Below are 13,382 nucleotides of genomic sequence, written 5' to 3' on the forward strand. Positions count from 1 at the left end.
CCGGACGGATACCGAAAATTATCCAGAAATGATGCCGGAAAGGTCCACAAATGATCCCCTAATAGTCCCGAAATTACCCTGATGGGATCCCGGACGGATCCCGAAAACGATCCAGAAATGATGCCGGAAGAGCCCCCAAATGATCCCGAAAAAGTCCCCAAATGACCCCGACGATATCCCGGACGGATCCCGAAAACCATCCAGAAATGATGCCGGAAGAGCCCCCAAATGATCCCGAAAAAGTCCCCAAATGACCCCGACGAGATCCCGCACGGATCCCGAAAACCATCCAGAAATGATGCGGGAAGAGCCCCAAATGATCCCGAAAAAGCCCCAAATGACCCCGACATACTCCAGAAAAGGTTCCGAAATGGCTCCGAGGGAATCAACGACGGACCGCGAAAACCATACAGAAATGATTCCGGAAGGATCCCAAAATGATCCCGAAATATTCCGGAAATGAACCAGATGGGATCCCGCACAGATCCAGAAATGATCCCGGAAGGGTCCGAAAACTATCCCGGGGGATCCCGGACGGATCCCGAAAACCATCCAGAAATGATTCCGAAAGGGTTCCCATATGATCCCGTATTAGTCGCGAAAAAGTCCCGAAATGACCCCGACGGGATCCCGGACGGATCCCGAAAACCATCCAGAAATGATGCCGAAAGGGTTCCCAAATGATCCCGTATTAGTCGCGAAAAAGTCCCGAAATGACCCCGACGGGATCCCGGACGGATCCCGAAAACCATCCAGAAATGATGCCGGATGAGCCCCAAAATGATCCCGAAAAAGTCCCCAAATGACCCCGACGAGATCCCGGACGGATCCCGAAAACCATCCAGAAATGATGCCGGAAGAGCCCCCAAATGATCCCGAAAAAGTCCCCAAATGACCCCGACGATATCCTGGACGGATCCCGAAAACCATCCAGAAATGATGCCGGAAGAGCCCTCAAATGATCCCGAAAAAGTCCCCATATGACCCCGACGAGATCCCGCACGGATCCCGAAAACCATCCAGAAATGATGCCGGAAGGGTCCCCAAATGATCGCGAAATAGTCCCGAAATGATTCCGGAATAGTCCCGAAAATATTCCAAAATAACCCCGACGGGATCCCGGACGGATCCCGGACGGATCCCGTAAACTATACAGAAATGATCCCGGAAGGGTCCCAAAATGATCCCGAAATAGTCCCGAAAAAGTCCCGAAATTATCCCGGCGTAATCCCGGACCGATCCCAAAAACCATCCAGAAATGATCCCGGAAGGGTCTCGATATGACTCTTACGGGATTACAAATAAGGTGAAGCTAATTATAAAACCATGTTAATAAGGCAGCAGGCGCATTGGAGCGAATAGAAAGTTAGATAGAAACATACAGGTTTTACCTAATAGAAGCGTGCTAATAAAAACAATTGAAGGAGGGCGGATGGCGGGAGTAGAGGAGAGGACCACTGATCGTTCCTCCAAAATTGTCTAGATCTCGTTCTGTATATGTACCAGATACCAAAAACTATTGATTTAGGAGAAAATTTAGATTGAGTTATAACAATTTATGGATTTTACACCAGAGGGGGAGATAAAGGGGGGCGGGCGGAGGGTGTCACTGCTTACTTTGTAAGCCCTCGACTTATTTGACCCCTTGAGTCTGTGATATTGGTGAAGGCCAGTATACGTAAAGTTATAATGTGTAAAAATTATGAAAAATAATTTCTCGAAGGGTCGTGGGACCCCCACCCCTCTTTCCATGTTCGAAAAAAATTTCGCTAGTAGACTACTGTCTGTGTCCCAAATTTCATCAAAATCCGTGTAGCCATTCTGGCGTGATTCAGTCGCAAAGACGAAAAAATATAATAATTAAATTATAACTGTTCCTAGGGGGCGGGGACCACGCCCCTTTTGAAAAATATATAGCTAGTAGATCCTTCTAGACTATTGGCTATATGTGTGCAAAATTTCATCCAAATCGGTCCAGCCGTTCTTGCGTTATTGAGTCACAAAGACAAACGTCTGGACAAACATCCAAACATCCAAACATCCAAACATCTAAACATCCAAACATCCAAACATCTTAACATCCAAACTTTCCCATTTATAATATATATAGATTAGATTAGATTAGATTAGATTAGATTAGACTAGCCTTTACCCGCGGCCCCGTCCGCAAGGAGAAAATAAAATATATGTGCTATTCACGTTAGCCTGCTTATCAAGTTATCTGTTTAAAAATTATTTTTGTCTAATGTATTTTATTTTTGTAATTTAGTAAAAACAAGTAAGGAAGGTTAAGTTCGGGTGTAACCGAACATTACATACTCAGTTGAGAGCTATGGTGACAACATAAGGGAAAATAACCATGTAGGAAAATGAACCGAGGGAAACCCTGGAATGTGTTTGTATGACATGTGTATCAAATGAAAGGCATTAAAGAGTATTTTATGAGGGAGTGGGCCATAGTTCTATAGGTGGACGCCATTTAGGGATATAGCCATAAAGGTGGATCAGGGTTGACTCTAGAATGCGTTTGTACGATATGTGTATCAAATGAAAGGTATTAATGAGTATTTTAAAAGGGCGTGGACCTAAGTTCTATAGATGGACGCCTTTTCGAGATATCGCCGTAAAGATGGACCAGGGGTGACTCTAGAATGCGTTTGTACGATATGGGTATCAAATGAAAGGTGTTAATGAGCATTTTAAAAGGGAATAATCCTTAGTTCCATAGGTGGACACCGTTTCGAGATATCGCCATAAAGGTGGACCAGGGGTGACCCTAGAATTTGTTTGCACAATATGGGCATCAAACGAAAGGTGCTAATGAGTATTTTAAAAGGGAGTGGGCCTTAGTTCTATAGGTGGACGCCGTTTCGAGATATCGCCATAAAGGTGGGCCAGGGGTGACTCTAGAATTCGTTTGTGCAATATGGGTATCAAACGAAAGGAGTTAATGAGTATTTTAAGAGGGAGTGGGCCTTAGTTCTATAGGTGGACGCATTTTCGAGGTATCGCAATAAAGGTGGACCAGGGGTGACTCTAGACTTTGTTTGTACGATATGGGTATCAAATGAAAGGTGTTAATGAGTATTTTTAAAGGGAGTGGGCCTTCGTTTTATAGGTGTTCGCCTTTTCGAGATATCGCCATAAAGGTGGACCAGGGGTGACTTTAGAATTTGTTTGTATGATATGGGTATCAAATGAAAGGTGTTAATGATTATTTGAAAAGGGCGTGGGGCTTAGTTCTATAGGTGGACCCCTTTTCGAGATATCGCCATAAAGGTGGACCAGGGGTGACTCTAGAATTCGTTTGTGCAATATGGGTATCAAACGAAAGGAGTTAATGAGTATTTTAAAAGGGAGTGGGCCTTAGTTCTATAGGTGGACGCCTTTTCGAGATATCGCCGTAAAGATGGACCAGGTGTGACTCTAGAATGCGTTTGTACGATATGGGTATCAAATGAAAGGTGTTAATGAGTATTTTAAAAGGGAGTAATCCTTAGTTCCATAGGTGGACGCCGTTTCGAAATATCGCCATAAAGGTGGGCCAGGGGTGACTCTAGAATGAGTTTGTACGATATGGGTATCAAATTAAAGGTATTAATGAGAGTTTTAAAAGGGAGTGGTGGTAGTTGTATATGTGAAGGCGTTTTCCAGATATCGACCAAAATGTGGACCAGGGTGACCCAGAACATCACCTGTTGGATACCGCTAATTTATTTATATATGTAATACCTGCCAAGATTTTAAGGGTTTTTTATTTCGCCCTGCAGAACTTTTTCATTTTCTTCTACTTAATATGGTAGGTGTCACAACCATTTTGTAAAGTTTTTTCTAAAGTTATATTTCGCGTCAATAAAACAATCCAATTACCTTACCATATTTCATCCGTTTTTTCGTATTTGGTATAGAATTATGGCATTTTTTTCATTTTTCGTAATTTTCGATATCGAAAAAGTGGGCGTGGTCATAGTCGGATTTCGTTCATTTTTCATACCAAGATAAAGTGAGTTCAGATAAGTACGTGAACTGAGTTTAGTAAAGATATATCGATTTTTGCTCAAGTTATCGTGTTAACGGCCATGCGGAAGGACAGACGGACGACTGTGTATAAAAACTGGGCGTGACATCAACCGATTTCGCCCATTTTCACAGAAAACAGTTAACGCCATAAAATCTATGCCCCTACCAAATTTCAAAAGGATTGGTTAATTTTTGTTCGACTTATGGCGTTAAAGGTATCCTAGACAAATTAAATGAAAAAGGGCGGAGCCACGCCTATTTTTAAATTTTCTTTTATTTTTGTATTTTGTTGCACCATATCATTACTGGAGTTGAATCTTGACATAATTTACTTATATACTGTAAAGATATTAAATTTTTTGTTAAAATTTTACTTTAAAAAAATTTTTTTTTTTTAAGTGGGCGCGGTCCTTCTCCGATTTTGCTAATTTTTATTAAGCGTACATATAGTAATAAGAGTAACGTTCCTGCAAAATTTCATCATGATATCTTCAACGACTGCCAAATTACAGCATGCAAAAGTTTTAAATTACCTTCTTTTAAAAGTGGGCGGTGCCACGCCCATTGTCCAAAATTTTACTAATTTTCTATTTTGCGTCATAAGTTCAACTCATCTACAAAGTTTCGTCGCTTTATCGGTCTTTTGTAATGAATTATCGCACATTTTCGGTTTTTCGAAATTTTCGATATCGTTCATTTTAAATAGCGATCTAAGATGAGTGCTCAGGAACCTACATACCAAATTTCATCAAGATACCTCAAAATTTACTCAAGTTATCGTGTTAACGGACGGACGGACGGACGGACATGGCTCAATCAAATTTTTTTTCGATCCTGATTATTTTGATATATGGAAGTCTATATCTATCTCGATTCCTTTATATATGTACAACCAACCGTTATCCAATCAAACTTAATATACTCTGTGAGCTCTGCTCAACTGAGTATAAAAATAACTAAATGAGAAGATAAGCTGAAAAGCACGCTTTCATGAATAGTACAATACAGTTTTTTGGAAATAAAAAAATACATTTTGTTTTTAAATTAAATTAACTGATATGAAAGCGGTGAAACAATTACTACTCATAGAACAAAGGAGTGAAACTACAATTAGCTAAAACCAAAGAGAATTTTTTAGATGAAAATAGAGTAGCTTTTTCGGGTATTTGTCGGCTAAAGTATTACAAAAAGGGTAATTATAGTTATAACAGTTCCTTACACGATTATAGAACGAAAAAGCTGTGTTAGATTGAAGATAAATCATACCCAATTTTAATTACGAATAATTAGCAGCAAATCCACGGCCATAAAAGCTCATAATTTAAAAAGGCATGTGTGCTGAACTACCGGTTGCGAAGAGACCTAAAATGATCCCGGAAGGGTCCCAAGATGATACTAAAATTCCAGGAGAGATCCCGATCCAGAAATTAACCAGGAGGGGTCCCAAAATGATTCAGAAATAGTCCCGAAGAAGTCCCGAAATTACCCTTATGGGTTCCCGTACAGATCCCGAAAACCATCCAGAAATGATACCGAAAGGCTCTCCACATCATCCCGTATTAGTCCCGAAAAGTACAGTAGCGCCCCGAGGGGATTCCTAACGGATCCCGAAAACTATCCAGAAATGATGCCGGAAAGGTCCTCAAATGATCCCCTAATAGTCCCGAAATGACCCTGGCGGGATCCCGGACGGATCCCGCAGACTATACAGAACTGATGCCGAAAGGGTCCCCATTTGAGCCCGTATCAGTCGAGAAAAAGTCCCGAAGTGACCCCGACGGGATCCAGAAAACTATCTAGAGATGATGCCGGAAGGTATCCCAAAATGATCCCGAAAAAGTCCCGAAATGACCCCGACGGGATCCCGGACGGATCCCGAAAACCATCCAGAAATGATGCCGGATGAGCCCCAAAATGATCCCGAAAAAGTCCCCAAATGACCCCGACGAGATCCCGGACGGATCCCGAAAACCATCCAGAAATGATGCCGGAAGAGCCCCCAAATGATCCCGAAAAAGTCCCCAAATGACCCCGACGATATCCTGGACGGATCCCGAAAACCGTCCAGAAATGATGCCGGAAGAGCCCTCAAATGATCCCGAAAAAGTCCCCATATGACCCCGACGAGATCCCGCACGGATCCCAAAAACCATCCAGAAATGATGCCGGAAGAGACCCCAAAAAATCCCGAAAAAGTCCCGAAATGAACCCGACGGGATCCTGGACGGATACCGAAAACCATCTAGAAATGATGCCGGTAGGTACCCCAAAATGATCCCGAAATAGTCCTAAAATGACCCCGTAGGGACCCGGACGGATCCCTAAAAAAATGGTCTCGGAAGGGTCCCCAAATGATCCCGAAATAATACAGAAAAAGTCATGAAATGACCCTTAAAGGGTCCCCAAATGATCCCGAAATAGTCCCGAAATTACCCTGATGGGTTCCCGTACAGATCCCGAAATACATCCAGAAGTGATGCCGGAAGGGTCCCCAAATGATCCCGTATTAACGGATCCCTAAATGACGCTGACGGCATCCCGGACATATCCCGAAATCCATCCAGGAATGATCTTGGAAGGGTGCCCAAATGATCCCGAAATTGTATCGGAAAAATTCAGACCCTCTGACGGGATCCCGGACGAATCCTGAAAACCATCCTTAAATGATTCCGAAAAAGTCCCGAAATTACTCTGACGGGATCCCGCACGGATCCCGGAAACCATCCAGAAAAGATGCCGAAAGGCTCCCCAAATGATCCCGTATTAGCCCCAAAAAGTCCCGAAATGACCCCGACGAGGTCCCGAGCGGATACCGAAAACCATCTAGAAATGATGCCGGATGGTACCCCAAATGACCCCGACTGGATCCCGAAAACTATCCAGAAATGATGCCGAAAATGTCCCCAAATGATGCCCTTATAGTCCCGAAATGACCCCGACGGGATCCCGAACGGATCCCAAAAACCAATCAGAAATGATGCCGAAAGGGTCCCCAAATGATCCCGTATTAGTCGCGAAAAATCCCAAAATGACCCCGAAGGGATCCCGGACGGATCCCAAAAACCATCCAGAAATGATGCCGGAAGGGACCCAAAATGAACCCGAAAAAGTCCCATAATGATCCCGGAAACCATCAAGAATTTATCTCTCAAAGGTACGCAAATGATCCCGAAAATACAACGACGTGATTCCGGACGGTTAACGAAACCCATCTAGAAATGATGCCGGAAGCCAAATGATCGCGAAATAGTCCCGAAATGATCCCGGAATAGTCCCGAAAATGTTCCAAAATAACCTCGACGGGATCCCGGAGGGATACAGAAAACCATCCAGAAATGATGCCGGTAGGTACCCCAAATGATCCCGAAATAGTCCCGAAATTACCACGTCCGGATCCCGGACGAATCCCGAAAACTATCCAGAAATGACGCCGGTAGGTACCACAGATGATCCCGAAATAGTCCCGAAATGACCCCGACGGAATCCCACACGAATCCCGAAAACCATCCAGAAATGTTGCCGGCAGGGACCCAAATGATCCCGAAAAAGTCCCGAAATTACCCCGACGGGATCCCGGACAGATCCCTAAAACTATCCAGAAATGATGCCGGAGAGGTCCTTAAATGATCCCCTAATAGTCCCGAAATGACCCTGACGGGATCCAGGACGGATCCCAAAAACCATCAAGAAATGATGGCGAAAGGGTCCCCAAATGATTCCGTATTAGTAGAGAAAAAGTCCCAAAATTACCCCAACGGGATCCTAGACGGATCTCAAAAACCATCCAGAAATGGTGCCGGAAGATACCCAAAATTATCCCAAAATAGCCCCGAAACGACCCCGACGGGATCCCGGACGGATGCCGAAAACCATCCAGAAATGATGCCGGAAGAGACCCAAAATTACCCCGAAAAGTCCCATAATGATCCCGGAAACCATCAAGAATTTATCTCTCAAAGGTACGCAAATTATCCCGAAAATACCTCGACGGGATGCCGGACAGATCCCGAAACCCATCCAGATATGATGTCGGAAGGGCCCCCAAATGATCGCGAAATTGTCCCGAAATGCTCGCGGAATAGTCCCGAAAATGTCACAAAAAATAATCCAGAAATGATCCCGGAAGGGTCTCGATATGACCCTAACGGGATTACAAATAAGGTGAAGCTAATTATAAAACCATGTTAATAAGGCAGCAGGCGCGTTGGAGCGAATGAAAAGTTACAGAAACATACAGGTAAAGCTAATAAAAGCAATTTTTTTATTTTTATTTTTTTTAATAAAAACAATTGATGGAGGGCGGATGGCGGGAGGAGATGGAGAGCACCACCGATCGTTTTTCCAAAATTGTTTAGATCTCGATCTCTATGAGCCAGATACCAAAAATTCTTGATTTAGGAGAACATTTATATTGAGTTATAACAATTTATAGATTTTACACCAGAGGGTGAGAGAAAGTGGGAGGGGGACGTAGGGTGTCACTGCTCATTTTGTAAGCCCTCGACTTATTTGACCCATTGAGTTTGTAATATTGGTGAACGTCAATATAGGTAGTTATAATGTGTAAAAATTATTAAAAAGTATTTGTTCGAAGGGGTCGTGGGTCCCCTACCCCCTTTCCATGTTCGAAAAAAATTTCGCTAGTAGACTATTGTCTGTGTCCCAAATTTCATCAAAATCCGTGTAGCCGTTCTGGCGTGATTCAGTCACAAAGACGAAAAAATACAATAATTAAATTATAACTGTTCCTAGGGGGCGCGGACCTCCCCCTTTTCAAAAAAATATAGCTACTAGATCCTTCTAGACTATTGGCTATATGTGTGCAAAATTTCATCCAAATCGGTCCAGCCGTTCTTGCGTGATTGAGTCACAAAGATAAAGGTCTGGACAAACATACAAACATAAAATACACAAACATCCAAACTTTCCCATTTATAATATGTACTAGCCTTTACCCGCGGCCCCGTCCGCAAGGAAAATTTTAAATATATGGGCTATTCGCGTTAGCCTGCTTATTATTATATGTTTAGAATTTTGTTTTCTGTCTAATGCATTTTATTTTTGTAATTGAGTAAAAAAAAGAACTAAATGAGCTGATAACCTGATAGGATCCCAAATGATCCCGAAATTATCCAGAAAAAGCTACGAAATGACCCCAACGCTATCGCGGACAGATCCCGAAAACCATCCAGAAATGCCCCGAAAGGGTCTCCAAAAGTTCCCCGAATAGTCCCAAAAAAACCCGAAATGAGAGCGACACGATTCTAGACGTATCCAGAGAACCACACAGAAATGATCCCTGAAGGTGTTCCAAAATGATCCCGAAAAGGTTCCGAAATGACCCTGACGGGCTCCCGAGCGGATCTCAGAAACCATCCAGAAAATATCCAGGAAGGGTCCCTAAATTATCCCGACTAACTCCAGAAAAAGTTCCGAAATGGCTCCGAGGGGATCCACGATGGATCGCGAAAACCATACAGAAATGATTCCGGAAGGATTCCAAAATGATCCCGAAATAGTCCGGAATTGACCCAGATGGGATCCCGCACAGATCCAGAAATGATCCCGGAAGGGTGCAAAAACTACCCCGGAAAAGTAACAAAAAATCCCGAAATGGCTCCTACGGCATCCCGGACGGATCCAGAAATGATCTCGGAAGGGTCCCCAAATGATCCCAAAATGGTCCCGAAATGACCCTGATGGATTCGGCAAACCATCAAGAAATTATGCCGAAAGGGTCCCAAAATGATCCCGAAATAATACAGAAAAAGTCACGAAACGACCCCTAGAGGATCCCCAAATGATCCCGTATTAGCCCCGAAAAGGTCCCGAAATAACCCCGACGGGATCCCGGACAAATCCCGAAAACCATCCAGAAATGATGCCGGAAGGAATCCCAAATGATTCCGTAAAAGTCCCGCATTGATTCCGACGGGATCCCGAACGGATACCGAAAATCATCCAGAAGTGACGCCGGAAAGGTCCTCAAATGATCACCTAATAGTCCCGAAATGACCCTTAAGGGGTCATGGACGGATCCCATAAACCATCCAGAAATGATCCCGATATATTCCCGAAGAAGTCCCGAAATGACCCTGACGGGATCTCGAACGCACCCCTAAATGACCCTGACGGGATCCCGGACAGATCCCGAAATCCATCCAGAAATGATCTTGGGAGGGACCCCAAATGATCCCGAAAAAGTCCCAAAATGACCCCGACGGGATCCCGGACGGATACCGAAAACCATCCAGAAATGATGCCGCTAGGTACCCCAAATGATCCCGAAATGACCCCGTTGCGGTCTCAGACGGATCCCGAAAACCATCCAGAAATGATGCCGGAAGGAATCCCAAATGATTCCGTAAAAGTCCCGCATTGATTCCGACGGGATCCCGAACGGATACCGAAAATCATCCAGAAGTGACGCCGGAAAGGTCCTCAAATGATCACCTAATAGTCCCGAAATGACCCTTAAGGGGTCATGGACGGATCCCATAAACCATCCAGAAATGATCCCGATATATTCCCGAAGAAGTCCCGAAATGACACTGACGGGATCTCGAACGCACCCCTAAATGACCCTGACGGGATCCCGGACAGATCCCGAAATCCATCCAGAAATGATCTTGGGAGGGACCCCAAATGATCCCGAAAAAGTCCCGCAATGATTCCGAGGGGATCCTGATCGGATACCGATAACCTTCCAGAAGTGATGCCGGAAAGGTCCTCAAATGATCACCTAATACCAAAATGACCCTGGCGGCATCCCGGATTGATCCCAAAATCCTTCCAGAAATGATCTTGGGAAGGTCCCAAAATTATCCCGAAATAGTCTCGGAAAAGTTCAGAAATTACCCTGACGGGTTCCCGGACGAATCCTGAAAGCCATCTCTAAATTATCCCGAAAAAGTCCCGAAATGACCCTGACTGTACCCCGAAAGGATCCCGAAAACTATCCAGAAATGATGCCGGAAATGTCCTCAAATGATCACCTAATAGTTCCGAAAAGACCCTGACGGGATCCCGAACGGATCCCGACAACTATCTAGAAATGATGCCGAAAGGGCCCGCAAATGATCCCGTATTAATCGAGAAAAAGTCCCGAAATGAACCCGACGGGATGCCGGACGAATCCCAAAAACCAGCCAGAAATGATGCCGGAAGGGACACCAAATGATCTCGAAAAAGTCCCGCAATAATTCCGACGGGATCCTGAGCGGATACCGAAAACCATCCAGAAGTGATGCCGAAAAGGTCCTCAAATGATCACCTAATAGTCCCAAAATGACCCTGACGGCATCCCGGACAGATCCCGAAATCCATCCAGAAATGATCTTGGGAGGGTCCCAAAATTATCCCGAAATAGTCTGGGAAAAGTCCAGAAATTACCCTGACGGATACCGGACGAATCCTGAAAATCAATCTTAAATGATGCCGAAAAAGTCCCGAAATGACCCTGATGGGACCCGGAAAGGATCCCGAAAACTAACCAGAAATGATGCCGGAAAGGTCCTCAAATGATCTCCCAATAGTTCCGAAAAGACCCTGACGGGATCCCGAACGGATCCCGACAACTATCCAGAAATGATACCGAAAGGGCCCGCAAATGATCCCGTATTAGTCGAGAAAAAGTCCCGAAATGACCCCGACGGGATGCCGGACGAATCCCAAAAACCATCCAGAAATGATTTTGGAAGGGACCCCAATGATCCCGAAAAAGTCCCGCAATTATTCCGACGGGAATCTGAACGGATACCGAAAACCATCCAGAAGTGATGCCGGAACGGTCCTCAAATGCTCACCTAATAGTCCCAAAATGACCCTGAGGGCATCCCGGACAAATCCCGAAATCCATCCAGAAATGATCTTGGGAAGGTCCCAAAATGATCCCGAAATAGTCTCGGAAAAGTCCAGAAATTGCCCTGACGGGTTCCCGGACGAATCCTGAAAGCCATCCTTAAATGATCCCGAAAAAGCCCCGAAATGACCCTGACGGGATAACGAAAGGATTCCAAAAACTATCCAGAAATGATGCCGGAAAGGTCCTCAAATGATCCCCTAATAGTTCCGAAATGACCGTGACGGGATCCCGAACGGATCCCGACAACTATCCAGAAATTATGCCGAAAGGGTCCGCAAATGATCCCGCATTAGTCGAGAAAAAGTCCCGAAATGACCCCGACGGGATCCCGGACGAATCCCAAAAACCATCCAGAAATGATGCCGGTAGGTATCCCAAATGATCCCGAAATAATCCCGAAATGACCTCGTCGGCATCCCGGACGGATACCGAAAATTATCCAGAAATGATGCCGGAAAGGTCCACAAATGATCCCCTAATAGTCCCGAAATTACCCTGATGGGATCCCGGACGGATCCCGAAAACCATCCAGAAATGATGCCGGAAGAGCCACCAAATGATCCCGAAAAAGTCCCCAAATGACCCCGACGATATCCCGGACGGATCCCGAAAACCATCCAGAAATGATGCCGGAAGAGCCCCCAAACGATCCCGAAAAAGTCCCCAAATGACCCCGACGAGATCCCACACGGATCCCGAAAACCATCCAGAAATGATGCCGGAAGAGCCCCAAATGATCCCGAAAAAGTCCCCAAATGACCCCGACATACTCCAGAAAAGGTTCCGAAATGGCTCCGAGGGAATCAACGATGGATCGCGAAAACCATACAGAAATGATTCCGGAAGGATCCCAAAATGATCCCGAAATAGTTCGGAAATGACCCAGATGGGATCCCGCACAGATCCAGAAATGATCCCGGAAGGGTCCAAAAACTATCCCGGAAAAGTAACAAAAAATCCCGAAATGGCTCCTACGGCATCCCGGACGGATCCAGAAATGATCTCGGAAGGGTCCCCAAATGATCCCAAAATGGTCCCGAAATGACCCTGATGGATCCGGCAAACCATCAAGAAATTATGCCGGAAGGGTCCCCAAATGATCCCGAAATAAAACAGAAAAAGTCACGAAACGACCCCTAGAGGATCCCCAAATGATCCCGTATTAGCCCCAAAAAAGTCCCAAAATGACCCTGACGGGATCCCGAAAGGATTCCGAAAACAATACAGAAATGATGCCGGAAAGGTCCTCAAATGATCCCCTAATAGTCCCGAAATGACCGTGACGGGATCCCGACAACTATCCAGAAATGATGCCGAAAGGGTCCGCAAATGATCCCGTATTAGTCGAAAAAAAAGTCCCGAAAGGACCACGACGGGATCCCGGACGAATCCCAAAAACCATCCAGAAATGATGCCGGTAGGTATCCCAAATGATCCCGAAATAGTCCCGAAATGACCTCGTCGGCATCCCGGACGGATCCCGAAAATTATCCAGAAA

This window comes from Eurosta solidaginis, unplaced genomic scaffold (genome assembly GCF_040869045.1).
Source record: "Eurosta solidaginis isolate ZX-2024a unplaced genomic scaffold, ASM4086904v1 ctg00001291.1, whole genome shotgun sequence".
NCBI lineage: Eukaryota > Metazoa > Arthropoda > Insecta > Diptera > Tephritidae > Eurosta > Eurosta solidaginis.